Source organism: Protopterus annectens, chromosome 5.part1 (genome assembly GCF_019279795.1).
Source record: "Protopterus annectens isolate FY-2018-M chromosome 5.part1, PAN1.0, whole genome shotgun sequence".
Taxonomy (NCBI): domain Eukaryota; kingdom Metazoa; phylum Chordata; order Ceratodontiformes; family Protopteridae; genus Protopterus; species Protopterus annectens.
In genome coordinates, this window is record NC_056736.1 from 300,242,823 (window position 1) to 300,260,522 (window position 17,700).

Sequence of the window (17,700 nt, forward strand, 5' to 3'; positions counted from 1 at the left end):
TTTGACCAAGAATCATTTATAAATGCAGTGGCAATTTATTTCATCATTTTGAGTCTCTGGGTTGCAACGTATGCCATGGCTTGTCTTTATTATTATCAGTTTTTTATCAGAATTTGAGTTAGTCTTATGGGTTCTGCACTTTGGGCATGATTAATGATTCATAAATACAAGCAAGGGGGCTGAAAAATGTCCATGTGTTATCTACAGAGTGTTTTTGTTTTCCATTTTCTTGTTTAAACATTTTTGAATGAGTTGACACTAATCATTTCTCCTATCTTTAGCTTTCTCTAGTTATTTTGCAGCTCTTTACCTTATACATTTTCATATAGTCTTGCAACTTAGTTGTCCCCTTTCACATTGCATCGACATGTATTAAGAAGGCTAATTTCCTATCTATTATTACATGTATGTCTACACAAATGTTTTGTCATTTTTTAAGTAGCATACTGACCATTAGAATATTTTGCTGAATGACATGAAATTTGCTTTATGTTAATTTATTTGAATATCATTCATGTTTGTACATTCTGGCCTTGTGAAAGGCATTCTTTCAGTATTAAGCATTACTCCTTCAATGGTACCTTACAGACAATTTTGTGTCCTCTGCATATATGAATAATACTAATATTATTCACAGAATCATAGATATTCTAAGAACACCAAGTCCAATGAGCATGAACACCTTTCCAGTATCCTTTGTCAAGCTTCACTGTTCAGTCCTGGTGTCAATTTGTAGATACCACACAGTCATCTAGTTTATGTTTAAAGGAAGATAGAAAGTCACACTGCTTAGTATACAGGGAAAGTTTATTCCAGAGTTTTGGGAGGTACTGACTTATAAACCTGTACATCCACAATTTTTTTATGTATGTGCTGGTGAAGATTTAGGTCCTTGGTTCTAGTGTTGGTGGAGATACTTGACTTGTAGAGAAACATGAGGTCCTAGGCAACTGTACCATTAATGCTGCAGTAAATGAGACATAGATCTCCACTTAAAAGTTTATAAGGCAATGAATAAAAGGATAGAGCTTTTGACCTTTTTTAGTAGCTCTAGGGACTTCAGGCCTGCCACTTTTTTGTTTAAGAACCTCTGGGATCTTTATAATTGTTTGATATGTTTAGTGAAATGCATCCCAAAGTGGTGACTATAATTGATAAGTGGTCTGATCAATGCTGAGTATAAGGGAGTAGCTACCTCTTTAGACCTTGATGGTATTCATTTGGAAAGTAGCAGGGCTAAATAAAAGGATGCCCTGACAACTGTTGCCAAATAATGGATGAAAGAGGGAGACATCACCCAGCCATGTGGGTCCCTCACTACATTTTCTATGGTGATATGTTGGTTGTCTATGCAGTATACTGAGGGGGGGGGAGGTTTGTGGTAGTGATGATACTACATGTTTCGCAATGAGTTGAGGCCATTTTTGATACACTAAGGGTTTACTAGGAAGAGGTCATTCTGGAGGGCTTAGGTGATATAGTATGACTTAACAATCCCAGTTCCGGTCTTCTGCAAATTTTGCTAACCAGAGGTCTTCACGCTCTGCTGAGAGATTTGAAAAGTAAATATGAAAAAGGAGAGGTCCCAGCACCAAGCCCTTAGGGACTTCCCTGGTCAATTTCCTAGTATCTGATAAGGCAACATACTTTCAGACAGTTTCTTTTCCTTTTTGCTATGTACGGGTCGAATTTTAAAGCATTTACTTTTTATATCATGCCAGCACAGGGACTCATGTTGAAGGTCTAGGCCAGGGAAATATATGTCACATGCACTGCATGGCCACCATCTATAGCTTCTGTAACCACTTTGAAGAAGTTTATCATATTAAATAGAATCTACTCTTCACAAAGCAAGACTGTTGAGGGGGGTTCAGGTATAGCAAAGTGAGTTATAATACATTCCATGGCTTTGCAGGTGAGTCCTGTTAGACTGACAGGTCTGTAATTACTTGGGTTGTTTGTAAGGCCACCCTTATGGAGGGGCATCAGCACTGCAGTACACCAATCATGAGAGAAAAATCGGTAGGTAAGGTTAGGTTCAATAGTTTGAGGAATGTGCCTGGAAACATGTTTGATACCATTATTTAAGCAATCAGGAATATTGTCAGGTCCTATGGAGAAAGAGTTTTAGTCTTGTTGTCACTTTCAGTAAATGATCATTAAATAACTGGGGGAGCAGGGCATTCAGACATTTTGAGGGCTTGAACAAACATTTCCAGGTAAAGTTGGCATTAAATTGTTTGCAAGTAAGTGGTAATAACTATTGGGTTACAATGGAAGGCGTCCTTATTAATACGTTCTGTGCAAGATAGAGTTTTTTTGCAGTTTTCTGACATTGATAAAGTAGATAAAGAAGGGTTTTTAATTACCTTTGGCTTCAGGGACCAGCCTAAGTTCATGGGCATCTTTAGGGAATGTAATAATGTTCATGTTTTTTGTAATGCTTTTGATATTATCCTTCAGAAAATTGGTTTTAAATATGCTAAATAATTTAAAGTACATTGTTCTTTCTTGTATATTTTACTTGTGGTAGTGGACCACCAGAATGGTTTCATTTTGAATTTCCTGTGATACTCAGTTGTGGTTTAGAGAACTAGCTCTATGCATTTTTCTAAATGGGTGCACAATTCTTTAGTAAAGCTTGTTGCTGTATTGAGGTCAGGGTTGGTGCAGTCATAAGAAATTCTGATATTTCAACAGAGTAGGTTGAGATTGGCATGTTTGTAGTCGTTAAATTCAGTGAGGTTTGCTCAAGGAGCTTTTTTAGAGTTTAAAGGAGAAAGTCAAACGTTTATAGCCAGATTTCACTGAGGAAGATGACACCAGAGGAGTACTGAAAGAAATGGCCACATTTATGAGAAACAGGTCAAGATAGTTATGTCCTTTAGTAGGTTTATTTGCTAACTTCTCAAGGGATTTTTTGTTTATGAAGTCTAGAAAGTATTATTATTATTACTACTACTACTGTAGTTTACCTAAATCCATGTTACAGAAAAAAACGATGAGGTACTAAAAATGAAGCTTCCAGCACATCAAAGTTTTTATGTCTCTTGACCCCATTTCACCGGTAGGTATTCCATACATACCACCCTGATAGCTGGCAGTGTTTATGAATGTCTCATTTGCATTAAATTCAGTTTCATTATGAAATTATTGAATTGCATCTTACAAAGTACTTTGCTATAATCTGTGCAAGTTTGTCTTAATTTGATGTTTCCCCTGTTTTGAAATTATAAACTGCTAATACTGATGAATGCTTTGATTTGTATGCAAACTGTATGTTATCATCAGTCCTTAATCTGCTTAGCCCTCCTTGAAATTGTTTCTCCAGGCTTTATTCAAATAATTTCCAAACCAGCTTTTGACATTTTGCAGATGGTAATTCCACATGACGGACTTACTATCATTAATGTTATACAGTAACATTGTTTCTTTTCGTCTACATTTTTCAGGAATACACAACTGTTGCAACAGTGTATTCAACATGCAGTATATACAGAAGGCATGGAGGTGCTTGCCATTTTTGTAATACCCAGTTGCCCTTATATTACCCAGTCCCAGCTCTCCAAATCATAAAACCTGAGTTATGGAATGTTTTTGCATATAACAGGTATGCTGCAAAATCATAGGAGCTCGTACCATTGGCATATCTTTACAATGTTTCTCCTTTCCCCACAACTATACAGCCATGTGAACAGTAAACATTCATAGGTAGATACTAGGCTTGCATTCCAGGGGACCATTGAGATTTTTAGCCCATATTCTTAATTAATCCCAAGCACTGTCTGGTTAAGTGACTTGCTCAAGGTCATACTGCAGGCAAATGATTGCTGGGGGGTTCAACTGCTGTACCACTTGTGCCAATAGCCAGAAGAGGTATACACATATACACATACACACACACACACACACACACACACACACACACACACACACACACACACACACACACACACATGTCTTTATATATCTGTGTGTGTGTATATATATATATATATATATATATATATATATATATATATATAGTGAGAGAGAGAAAGAGCGAGAGAGAGATTTATTTATTTGACATTTGTTTACCGGGGTGGTCTGACTGGGTCTAGAGAACCCATTTTCAGCAGAGGCCTGGTGTGAAAAGCTCCACATACAGTACACTACAAATACAGTATAATACAATACAATAAAGATTACATTAGAAATACTATACAAAAATAAATTGAAAGAACAAACTGCTTCAATATGTTGTAATATATTACTACACATCTAAACAATTCTATACAGTTAAAGCATTACAGACGATAACAGTCACTCTCATCATACATGATGTAAAAATAGCAGCCAGAAAGTTAGTGATGCTGACATATAGCAAGATAATTAAGAATAGAAGCAATAAAGCCTGAGCAGTAGCATAAGGATATGGTATAGAAGCAGAGAAGCAGTTAGAAGAGCTTTAGGATCTTGCAGTCTGCGAGGGACTGAAATGCAAGAGAAGAGGAAGACCTGAGCATTAGGCAGGCTTTATGCAGGAGCAGAGCCTTGTATTTTTGAGATGATTTTTTAAAGAGGCTTTGAAATGGGTTAGGCCAGGAATAAAACTGGTAGCTAGAGGTAGTGAATTCCAATGTACAGAGACAGAGTATGAATATAGAGAAGAGTGACCAGGTTTTCTTGCTGGTTTTGAGATAGCTAAGAGATTTTTGTCTTCTGATCGTAGGGATCCATTTGGTGTGTAAGATGCGACTAGATTGGCTAGTGCAGGGCAAGGAGTAGGCTTGAAAATAAGGTTGTGCAAGGTTGATAGCTGAATAAAGGCAAGTTGGTTGGGTAGTTCAAGCCAGTTTAATTCTAGTAGTGGTTTACAGTGGTGTGTGTGATATTTAAAGTTTGTGGCAAACTTTGCAACTTTGTTGTAGCACTGTTCCAACTTGCTTAGGGTAGAATTTAGAAGCTAGAGGCCCCATGCAGAAGAGAGGGAAGTAAAAATATTTTTCCAATGGTAGTTTTGGTTGCTTTTTGTAAGAAAAAATGTTTGTTTCTATATAAGAGTCCCAGTTTTTGATGAGTTTTCTTTATATTTTGCTGTATATGGGGGTCAAATGAAAGTTTATTGTCAATGATAACACCTAGAAGTTTGGTTTCCTGCACTATTTATATGGCAGTGTTGTCAGATGCAAGGGTGTTGAAATGATCAGGTGTTTTGGGGATGAAAGAGTACTAGTTTTCTCTTCTTTGGATTAAGAAAGAGTTGGGCATTTCTTAGCCAGGATTCAACTGCTGTAAAGGACTGTTGAGTTCTTGAGAATAGTTCTGGTAGTGATTGAGCAGTGCAGATTATGGTGGAATCATCACCATATTGAATTAGGGTCCCAGAGTGAGAGGCAGTGTGAAGGTTGTTTGTGAAAATGTTGAAGAGTCGGGGTCCTAGGATGGAGCCTTGGGGACTCCAGTAGGGTTGTGGAGAAAAGGTGAGAGTTTGTTAGACCATTTCACTGCGTATTTACGATCCTTGAGTTGCTCTGAAACCATTCTATTGTGTTGTGTGAGAAGCCTAAGTTACACAGGGTGTTCAAAAGTAATGGGTGAGACATTTTGTCAAAGGCCTTGGAGAGATTAAGGAATACTGAGGCTGTATAGCATCCTGCATCTCTGGCCTTGTTCATGGTGTTTGTAAAAGATAATAGGGCTGTAGCTGTGCTGTGGCTAGGTCGGAAGCCATGTTGGGTTTTGGTTAAAAGATTGTTTTGTAATAGATATTGCATTATCTGCTGATGGATAGCTCTCTCGAGACTATAGATGTAGATATAGATATAATTATATAGAATATAGATCTAGATATATATAAGTAATTTGGCTACTGGAGCAAATCCACCCACATGTGTGGATGCAAGGGCGTCCACCCATGGCAAAAAATGCTTTAAAAGGCTTCAAAAGTAAATATACTTATATTTTCATGTTGTATTTATTTATTTAATTATTTATGTTAGTTTGCTTAACTAATCAACTTTGGTATTAGTGCTCAGAGTGGAATCCCTCATATTTTTTCATTGCCAAGCAGATCTGAGAGACAGATGAAGAAATATGCCTCTGAGCATTTTATATTTATTTTGGATATCTGAAAAGGTTTCTTGTCTTTGTTGCTTCTATTTTTTTCAACATTTTCATGCTAACTTATATTGAATGTGGCACTGAAAATAGAGATAATGCTTCTGGTTATCTTGTACTTTTTCCTTTCTTCGACTATGTGGATCATTTTCTTTTGTACTTATTTATTTATCTGCTCTTTCTGATGGTTGCATAAGGTTTTCCTATTGGTGATTATTTTATTATGCAGTTCTGATTTGATGTATTTTTATATTTGCTAACCAGGTTGGTGTATTGACCCACATGGACCTTTTTCAGACTCAGTCATCTAGTATTGAATGTTTAATTGACTTGCTCAGAAGCACACAATTAGATAAATGGAAGTCAAGGGAATCAAACCAAGCACTGTTAAAATAATCGATTTTTGGCTGTTTAAAACATACTTTAGAGTCTTATAAACTAACATAAAAGGCACAGTAGCGATGCAGGCAGTAAACACAGCACTAACCAAAATGCAGGAAACAAAGCTGATAAAACCGCTGCTTCATGAACTTTAAAATTCAGATTTATTGTGATGCAAACAGGAGACGTGGTAAGCGCTTTCACCTGGATAGGCTTCTTCAGACCAAACCCCTCACCCCTTGTACACCCTTATATGACAAAAAAGGTGCCAAAAACAGACAAACCATTAAAGGCACAGTACAACTATCATGGTATACAACATAAATGAAGTGCTTACTCTAAAATACATTAACCATAACAAATAAAAACATCTATACCACTCATAAAACTTGAATAGAGATGTATAAAAACAAAAAAACTGCATAAATTCATACTAATTGCACAACACTAACAATAAATCCTCTCATAAAAATGTTCTCATAAAAATGCTCTCATAATATATGTAAAAAGCACAATCATACATATCACTTCAATCTCCTGGACTTCAGGAAAGGTCTCAATGGTACTTTCTCATTCAGTCCAGGAAAAACATCTGCTCTAAGTCTAACAATCCATTTAGATTCAATACTCTCAATTCTACCTCTACATCCCCCCCTAAAACTAGTGTGTGTAAGATCTAGTACTTTAAAATGGAAAAGATGTGTGGAATCATTAGACAAGACATGTTTGGACAGAGCATTGACAGTGGAATGAATCCTGATCTGGTAGAGATGTTCCCTTTTTCCGTCCCTCAGCCTCCTGTCCATCTTGCCTACATAAAACATAGCACAGGCTCCACAGGAGGCCAAATAAACAACATGTGTAGATTCACAGTTTGCATGAACTCTATTTGCATGGTTAGTGCCATAGACAAGGTGATAGAAATGGACAACAGTGTCTATGGAACAACAATAGTTGCAACTACCACAGGGTACAGTACCAGCAACCCTATCACCTCCACCATCCATAACAGGATAACACAGCAATTTCTTTAGATTCAATCTATTCTTATAGACAAAACCTGGGGCAGCACTCACAATTTCCCTCACATTCTTGTCCAGTGTTAACACACCCCGGTGTGATCTAATCACATCCTTCAGCCTACCTACATCCTTAGTATAATATAAGGGCACTCTGAAACCATGGTTTCTACTCCCTGCCAGAACACCCTGGGAGGGACCATCATGGTCCACTACAGTCTCAGAGAAAAAGGGTGCAGCAGCTTGTTCCCTCAAATTAATGAGGTCTGCCAATCCTCTCTCCATATCAGATGTCTGATATTCCCTGCTCTTAAACCGCTCACATAAATCCCTGACATCTGCCTCAAAACCATCCTGACTGGGATTATACCGTGACGTCCTATATATCTGACCCCCCACAATATTATCAAAGATGTTACCTGGATGCATACTGTGTCTATGGAGATAGGAATTGCATTGATACTCCTTTCCATATACTCCTGTGTTCAACAGGCCACTTTCCAATCTCTGAACATAGACAACCAAAAAGGAAATCCAATTCTCAGAAACCTCATGGGTAAATTTCAGATATTGCGTTAGACCAGTACTAGTTTTGGGGGGGGGGGTGTGAGGGGTAGAACTGAGAGTATTGAATCTAAATGGATTGTTAGACTTAGAGCAGATGTTTTTCCTGGATTGAATGAGAAAGTACCATTGAGGCCTTTCCTGAAGTCCAGGAGATTGAAGTGATATGTATGACTGTGATTTTTACATATATTATGAGAGCATTTTTATGAGAGGATTTGTTGTTAGTGTTGTGCAATTAGTATGAATTTATGCAGGTTTTTTTTTATACATCTCTATTCATGTTTTATGAGTGGTATAAGTGTTTTTATTTTACTATGGTTAATGTATTTTAGAGTAAGCCCTTCATTTATGTTGTATACCATGATAGTTGTACTGTGCCTTTAATGGTTTGTCTGTTTTTGGCACCTTTTTTGTCATACAAGGATGAAGAAGAGGGGGGAGTTCTTTTGTTCTGAAGAAGCCTATCCAGGTGAAAGCACTTACCAAGTCTCCTGTTTGTATCACAATAAATCTGAATTTTAAAGTTCATGCAGCAGCAGTTTTATCAGCTTTGTTTCCTGCATTTTGGTTAGTGCTGTGTTTACTGCCTGCATCACTACTGTGCCTTTTATGTTAGTTTATGTGCTTGGTCTGAGTTTGGCACAGGTAGCGTTAGTCCTGTGGGGAGTGATATTTCTTGGACTTATTCTTTAGAGTCTTATTGCTGATTTCCTGCTATTTAAAATGTTTTTTTAGTGTATCACTGATATTTTTCTGCTGTGTTAAACATCCCCTATTTTTTCCTGCCGAAACTAAGGTAGCTAGTAAGTGTAGCATAGTCCAGATACAGGTTTGTGGCATCTGGGTCTGTTTGCAGTGGCTGTTTATTCTGAGCAAATTTTCCATGCCATCTTTGCTTGGAAAGGGCCCTTCTGCACTCTAGTGAGAGGAGTGTACTGAATGGAACCTGTCTGGTGTAGGGTGGTTGGACTAGGGCTTGGAGTAAGCATCCTCATTGGCCCTTTTGGACATTTTTACATTTTTTTTCATGTTTTTAGCTTCTGGTATTTAAACCCTGCATTTGAGCACGTTTCTGCTTATTTACACGTGATGCAGCATTGTGCACTGCTCTGCCATTGTGCTCCATAGACAGACAAATAAATTCAACAAATTTTACCTTAGATACAGCTGTAGCACACTAGTGTAGCCTTCATACTTAGTACTTTTTCAGTCAAAGAAATACTGTTAGTGAGCTGTAACCTATTAAACCACCAGCAAAACCCCCTCAGCAGAAATATCCATCTATGGAGCTCCTCCTTCATTGATCCTGTCTCAAACTAGTATTATGGACAGTTGGACTACCTTTGTTTCTTCTGCCAGCCTTGTTGACTTGGGTCTCTTGAAGAAGTGTAACAATTGCTTCAAGTAGACCAACAACCCACTACTAATAACTCACTTTAGTACAGAGTGCGAGATATGTATCTACACCAATGATCTTGAATCCATGCTCTCTCACACTTGAAACAGTAACAGTGAAGAGAGGTTGTCAGCCCACCCACCACCACTACTCATGCACATAGTACCACTACTCATACACAGAGTATGCATCAAACACCAAAATCAACATATGCGGAGGTTCTTTCAAAAAACTTACCAAGACACCAGTGACCTCCAAAACACAAGACTGCAACAACTAAAACAGTTCCCCCAGCGCCAGTATCACACACATCAGTGTCTCACCTACCAAGACCATAAGACATAACACTCAAATAAACAAATTTTATTGTCAATGGAGACCCTATATTGAGACACGCGGATGTCCCACTCACTACGTTGGTCAAGGAGAAAGTCACGGTCAGGTGCCTGTCCAGTGCCAGGATTCATCAGATCACTCATGCACTCAGGTCTCTCACCAACAAGTACCATTATGACTCTATAATAGTTCATGTTAGAGTGAACAACCTGAGATGTACTTCACTGGACTATATTAAGAGAGACATGATTAAGCTCTCTGAGTATGTGTAATAGGCAGGTATGTCCCTAGCCTTGAGCAGCATACTATCCTCACCTTGAATGATGCCACATTATAAACAAAAAAATGATTGATTTCAATAAATAGCTTAGTTTTTGGTGTCATTCAAAAGGGATCCAGTTCCTGTAGCCAGGGAAGCCATGGTTGAGAAACCTTGCTGCTTTGCCAGAGACGTTTTGCACCTGGCAACACTAGGCTTTTGGCTGCTGGCAAAGGCTCTTGCCTCCCCCCATAGTGCCTTGTTTTGGTAAGGTCTCGATAACAAACTTACTGACATGAAATTTGGCAACCATAACAAAATAAAGGTCATGCTGCTAAACACTAGGAGGTTAAACCAAAAAATTCACACCCTGAAGCACTTCTATTACTGTAAGATGTAGGTGTCTGAGCAGTCACAAAAACCTGGTTCAAGGCCTCAGACAGTACCCCAGCTTTGCAAGGCTACAATTCCTTTCACATCTTCAGACTACAAAATGAACATGTGAGAACCAAAGGAGGCATTTTTTTTATCTGTGTTAGAGATAAATTCACCTCCCATCTAGTTAGACTGGACAACTGCATGGAGTTACTCCAAGTTCAGGTTACGGTGTTTAAGACGACCTTTCAAGTCATAGCCAGTTATCAATCCCCCTCCATGGGTCATGATGCCCATGAAGCCTACTTGACCAAACTGGAGACAACCCAAATATTACCAAACACTCTGGTTATGCGGGATTTCAATTATCCCACCATAAAATCGGAAACCTATGCTAGCCCTAACTCACTAGTGCAAAGGTTCCTTGACTTTTTAACTGAAATATCCAAGAACAAATTGTTCATACCCTGACAACAGGAGCAAACATACTAGATCTGGTCCTTACTAATATGTCAAACAGATGCACTACCACAACCATCACACCCTCATTAGTAAAATCAGACCACAAATCAGTCACCATTGAACTGGCAGTAACACCAGAATTCACAAAGGGTGAATGAAATCAGCCTAAAAAACTTCACCAAAAAAAAAAAACATACCCTCTTAGGTGAAGGTATGAATGCATTCCAAGTCCCACCCCCAGCTGGAAGAGGTAACTACACCGAAGGTTAAACTAAAGCCCTGTACAATCACTTGCATAAGTGTATAGACTTGACTGTACCAGAAAGAATCAAAACCAGAGCCACAAGTAAAAATAAGCTACCTTGGTGGACATCCAGCATCAACAAACTTTGCAATAAATGCAAAAGGTTACTATCCAAGAAAACAAACACGGGGCCTCAACAATGGAAAAACACCCTCCACAGCCTCAACAGGCATATAAGACAACTTGTCAAATCCTATAAGGGCTCTTTTGAGAAAAACTTAGCAAACACAGACAAGGACAGCCATATGGTCTTTTACAGCTATGTATGTAGACTAAAAGGTAGGGCCCATGTATGTGCAGAATTAGTGACTAACGGTATCACACACACACTGACCCCACAGACATAGCAAACCTGTTAGTGGATAGGTTTTGTGAACATTTCACTCCCTTATCCCCTCCAAACGTATTGCAAACCTTCCCCAAATCCCACTCCACCCTATATACCTGAACAGCAGGTCATCAAAGCCATGTCCAAGGCAAAAAACACAGCCTCTATGGGACCAGACAGTATCTCTGGCTATCTTCTAAACAAGCTAAAACATGAACTAGCATCACCATTAAGTACCCTTTTCAATCATAACCTAACCACAAACTTTGTTCCTGCAGAATGAAGAACAGCAACAGTTATACCATCCACAAAGGTGGCCTAGCAGCAGACCTGAGGAATTACAGACCCATAAACCTGATCAGCCTCATCTATAAGGTCAAGGAATATATTATTATAGACCTCATAAATAAAGACATAGGCAATCTCTAAACCCTGAATCCAACCCAGTTCGGTTTTGTCAAAAGCAGATCCTGCCTGTTAAATCTGGTAGATTTCTTTGAAAATGTGACTAGGGCCATTGATGAGGGCAAATCTATGCACACAGCATACCTTGACTTGGGAAAGACTTTTGACACAATCCCACACTCATGCATTACCGATAAACTTACCAAACTTAAAGTAAACCCCTTTGTTGTAAGACGGGTTGCCAACTGGCTTAGAAACTGGCCGCACACTATCAAAGTGGGAAACCAGCAGACCTGTCAACAGTGAGATGTCACAGGAGCCAGTGCTTGGCCCCCTACTACTTGGTATATACTTCTCAGAAGTTCAGGTCAAAACTAAGGGGTTGTAGCTAACCAAGTTTGCAGATGATTTTGCAAACTAGGTCCAATTATTGAATCCCCAAATGATGTCAGTATACTCCAAGAGTGTCTTATGGAAACCAGCGACTGGTGTCTTAGTCATGGTCTCAAAATGAATGCAAAGAAATGCATCCTTACTCCCTTTGGCACATACAATGTCCCTTCACACTATCAAATCAACAATACCCTAAGTACTCACAAAGTGGAAAGAGATCTGGGATCACAAGTTAATGGTGACATTAACTTTGACCACCCTATGTCTACTGTAGTAAGGAAGGCTTTCTATGTAGCACACTTGATTAGCAAAGGCATCACCTCAAGAACAAAGGAGGTTATACCCCTCTATACCTGGCACTAATTCAGCCCATATTTAAGTATAACACTCGTTCAGCATGTACCATACAAAGCATCTGTAGCAATTGGATAGACCTCAGAAGCTGCGAACAAAGAAGATCAAGGGACTCCAGCATGTGCCTTACACAGACTCACTAAAGTCCCTGTCACTATACTCTGTATTATTCAGACTTTTTATGGGAGACTTATGCCTGGCTTACAGAGCAATCTCAGACCCAGACCTAATGAACTTCCTGTACATCTGTAAATCAAATGGGATGAGGGCTACTAATTCCAGGGACCTAAATATGGCCTATGGCTTAAATAGGACATGGTGGAGGGACAGTGAATGATGCATCTTTGGAATAGGTTACCAGTTCCTGAGAAACAGAACAACTCCAGAGGAACCTGGATGAGTGGTTGGGACACCATAAATTCTTACCAGGGATAGTGTCCACAACCCTCCTGAACATGGGCAGCCATTACTAAATGCAATCTTGGGCATTGACTAATATTTCTTTGGTATTACATTGAGATGAAATTATAGGCTTGAAATGACCTCTTGGTCAATAGCTTAGTAATTTCCTATACTCCTACGAGTATAGGAAGCAAATCATTAATGCCACATAGCCTTAATCCACTGTAATAACTACTTTTTTGTACCCAGTTATTTTGTAATGAACTTTTACCACCATCCTATGCAACAAATATGCCTTCCATGCATCACTGCACCTACTTTATACAAATAGTTTTATATAGCTTCTTCTTCCAATTATTTGGAGCATCTTTTTCTTTTGAACTAGTCTCCGACTTTGTGTTAACTCCCTTTGTTAAGTGAAGCATTCTAAAGCCACTCACTACTGCCCTTATGAAATCCATCTAGAATATGTCATAATCTGTATGACCAGATTACATTTTGCTTGTGATTACTTGAACAGCTTTTGTTTGACTCTTAAGTCTAATCTAGGTCTATTATGTTCCACCCTGCAAATTCTTAAACAATTTTATTGGACTTTAAGCTGCAGTTTATTTTTATTTTTATTACATTATTGAGGAAGACTGGTGATGGCAATTTGCTATCTGTTACTTTACTGAAAATCAGATTGTAATTATTTAACTTTTCTTTCTTAAACAAGAAACATCTTTATTAAATTATCACACAGGAGATAGGCAATCTTAGACATTTATATAAATGAAAACAATCTATACTGACACAATTTAATTTGCAAACAATATACATTACAAACCATGCTAACACAATTGTAGCTGCAAACATTATGTATCACTTATAATCTATCCAGTCATTGTCAGTCAAACATTGCACAGTTCATTCAAATCCTGCCTTATTTTAAACCTTGTTCCTCCTCTACATGTATTGTTCCCACAATTCCCATTTTTTCCATGAAATTTGTTCCTACTCTTTTATAAAGATCCCAATTCTAGTTGTTTTATCTCTGTTACTATATTCGCTACTTCTAGTAAAGTTGGTTTAGACTTTGATTTCCATTTTCTAGTAATTGCATTTTTGGCAGCCACAGCAATTAGACTCATCAAGGCCTTACTATTTCTAGGCAATTTCAATTCTATATCATAGCTCAAAAAATAATTTTCCCAGTTAGACCAACTTGCTCACCCAGCAACTCCAACAGAGCAGTCTGCAAGAATCCTTAAAATCTGCCAACGCATTACACTCCTAGAAAATATGTTTCCAGTTACCTCTTTCTTCCCCACTGCACTTCCAAAATTTGTTGTCTACCTGAGGAAAAATTCTTTGAAGTCTATTTGGGGTATAAAAATGCCTATGTAAACTCTTCCATGCAAAGATACTAAATTTTCTAGACTTTTCACATATTTGAGAGACATACATATATCCCCCATTGTTTCTTTGTGAATTGCTTATCAAAGCTCTTCCCAGTCCTTTCTAACCTCCTCTGAGTGATTCTTATGGTTATCATGCAATATTTTATAAATGCTACTAATTAATTATTACTTTCTTAATGGCAGCTTCTGTTCTAGATCCTACTAAAGACTCTACCAGTCCTGGTCTTTCATTTAGGCCCCCCATTTCTTCCTCTTTGCCTATACTCATATCAGTCCTTGACAGGGAGGCAATCTCCAACCTGCAGTCCAAATAAACTATTGGTGTCTTCCCATTCTATTACCCTTCCCTCTCTAGTTATTTGCTCACAATAACTTGGTTCCTTTGGTAGTTTTCTCCAATAAAATAAGGCCCCATCTTGCCTATTATCTGTATCCCTAATTGCAGTTATCCCTATCTGAAGAATCTCCTTTCTCCATTGCTGTGCTGGCTTAGTTCTTAGAATACTTTCTGTTACTTTATAAATATAATATTCTGTATGGTTATTGTTATTCTCCTTAAAGATCTGCATCCAAATCCCAGTCCCTCCTTGTTTCTTGAGCTTCCCTCCTCCCCCTGTTTCACCATCATCCCTTTCCACTTTGAATTCTAGGTTTCTGCTTGTGCTATGTATAGGAGGAGCCTTAAGTGTGTTGCTTTGAAATACTTCTTCAAATCAGGTAATCCCAATCTGCCTTGTTTTATTGGAAGAATCAGTTTATCCCACTTGCCTCTTGCTGTCTTCCCCTCCCAGATAAAAATCCTTCAACTCTTTATTAATTGATATCCACAACTTCTCCTGTCTGACCTGTGGTTATTGCTGACCTAACTCATGTGTGGGTACATAATTTACTGCTGTTTTTTTTTTTCTTTTAGCATCATTCATTTTGTATCCCAAAGAATTTGAAACTGTCTCAAAATGTTCCACAACACTGAAATGTCCTTTTCTGGTTTTTGTCAGGTATAAAATAATATCATCTGCAAATAAAGCCAGCAGCTTTTCTTGACTACCATACCAATTATATCCTTAAATTTCTGAGTCCCTTATTTTCTTTGCCAATGGTTCTAAATATAATACAATTAACAAAGGGAAGAGAGAACTGTAACTATTTAACTTTGATATTAAAAAATGACCAAGTCTAACAAGAGTGGTACACTAATGAGGTGGTTTTCATTTGTGATCCATAGCACTTGGTTTGCAAGTACATTTCTGTCAGGCATGGTCTCTTCATACAGTGTGCACGTCTTCCCTCTGTGTATGATGTTACTTTATGTGACTTAGTCACCCTCCAAATTTCTGTTGCTGTATGGGCTGTGTATGACTGATTATATTTTGTATATGTGTGTGTCTGATTCCGCATGTTCTGGTGCATCCTGCAATGGACTGGCATCTTGTGCAGGATTAGATTACCTGCCTTATACCTACTGAAAGTAAAAGGCTCCAGGTACTCTGTGAACCAAAAATGAATTATGTGGGTTATCAGCGAATAGATGCATGAACCTGACAAAGTCCAGAAGAAGACACAGTCCATCTCAAAATCATATGCATGAGAATAAGTACAGTCAGAAATTCTCATAATTTAACAGCCTAATTACATTTATTCTTTTAGGTATACTGTATGTACATATGTCTGACTGGAAACAAGAAAAAACACCGGCTCAGTAAGAGAGAATTATATTGTCTCTAATGAAAAACAATAAATGGACACAATGTAACAACAGGTAACATTTACATTAAAGCTGTGATAATATTTTCCTGTCCTGTTCCTAATTTTGGACATATTAACACAGATTTATGTAGACTGTATTTCCACTATGTACATGGTCCAAGGCATGCCATGACTCAATTCACTGAGAACACCAGAGCCCTCTGCAGGTAATTAGGATATTCACTCTCTATCCTGTTAAGTCTCACAGGATCAAAAGCAACTCTTCAAAAGTCTTTCTTACAACAGTGGATATTTAATGTTGACTTTTATTAACTGGGTAAGTAACAATAGGCACATCTTGTTTTCAGGGGATTGAAGGGGTGCTATTCTTACAAAATGTAGATGTAATTTGTCCAGAATATTTGGGAATTTCAGTACTCTCTTTACAAGTACAAGTACATTGCATCAAGGTAGTTTTTCATATCATTCTGTTACCACCAACTCATATAGCTTGGATCTTAGTTTAAAGTCTCATCCTAAGGACAGCACCTCATGAATGCAATACATACCTCTCAACCTCTCAGTGCAAGAAATCTGGACAAAATCAGAAACAATGGGGGGACAAAGACCCAAAAATAGGATGGATTTTAAATATTGCTCTTATAAACAGGTCTATATTAGAACATCGAAAGTTTAATGGTTTGAATCAGTAAAGGTCGAACCATTAACATTTTGAATGTTCATAAAAAAGAAATAAAAAAAAATGAAAATCTAAAGGGTGTAGGCAGGGGGGCAAGCCCCCTTGCACCCCCCACAACCCCCCGCTACTTAAATATACCAACTCCGAGACCGCACCTCATTAAAGTAAAAGGAAACCTCCCCTTATGTAGATATCCATTTACCCGTTTGGCACTTTTGCTATTCTTATCTCGACAATGTCAGATTTAACATTGTCGGCTTTTTAGAATATAATAGGAAACCCTTATAAACTTATGAAGTTGCTAGAATAACAGGTTTTGTGTTATTATTATTATTATTATTATTATTATTATTATTATATATTTTCTGAAGGATATGAAGTCTGAAACACAAATGTCTGTCATTATTTAGTATTATTTAGTGACTTCAGTCTCTATGATTTGCCAGAAAACCATAAATTTTATCAGGAACAGACCAAAACTATAAGGAAAACATCTGGCCTTTTTGCCAAATCTGGACAGTTGAGAGGTATGACAGTATCCCTGCAATGTCAGTACTGCAACAAGTATCCAAACACATGATGGGACCTTCTGATCTCACTGACTTTTGAAAGTGCGTGGTTAACAGAGTTGAAAAGTTTGTGCTTAAATTCACCGATGTGCTACATATTAAACCATTGACACCATCAGTGGCTTACAGTTAAGGCTGAGACATTTGTTAATAATTTAGTCATATCTGCATTCCATTTCAGCTGATTATTTTCTTTTATATTTTGTCAGATACGAACTTACTAAGTGACGCCATGATATATCAGTGTATATAAAAATTCAAG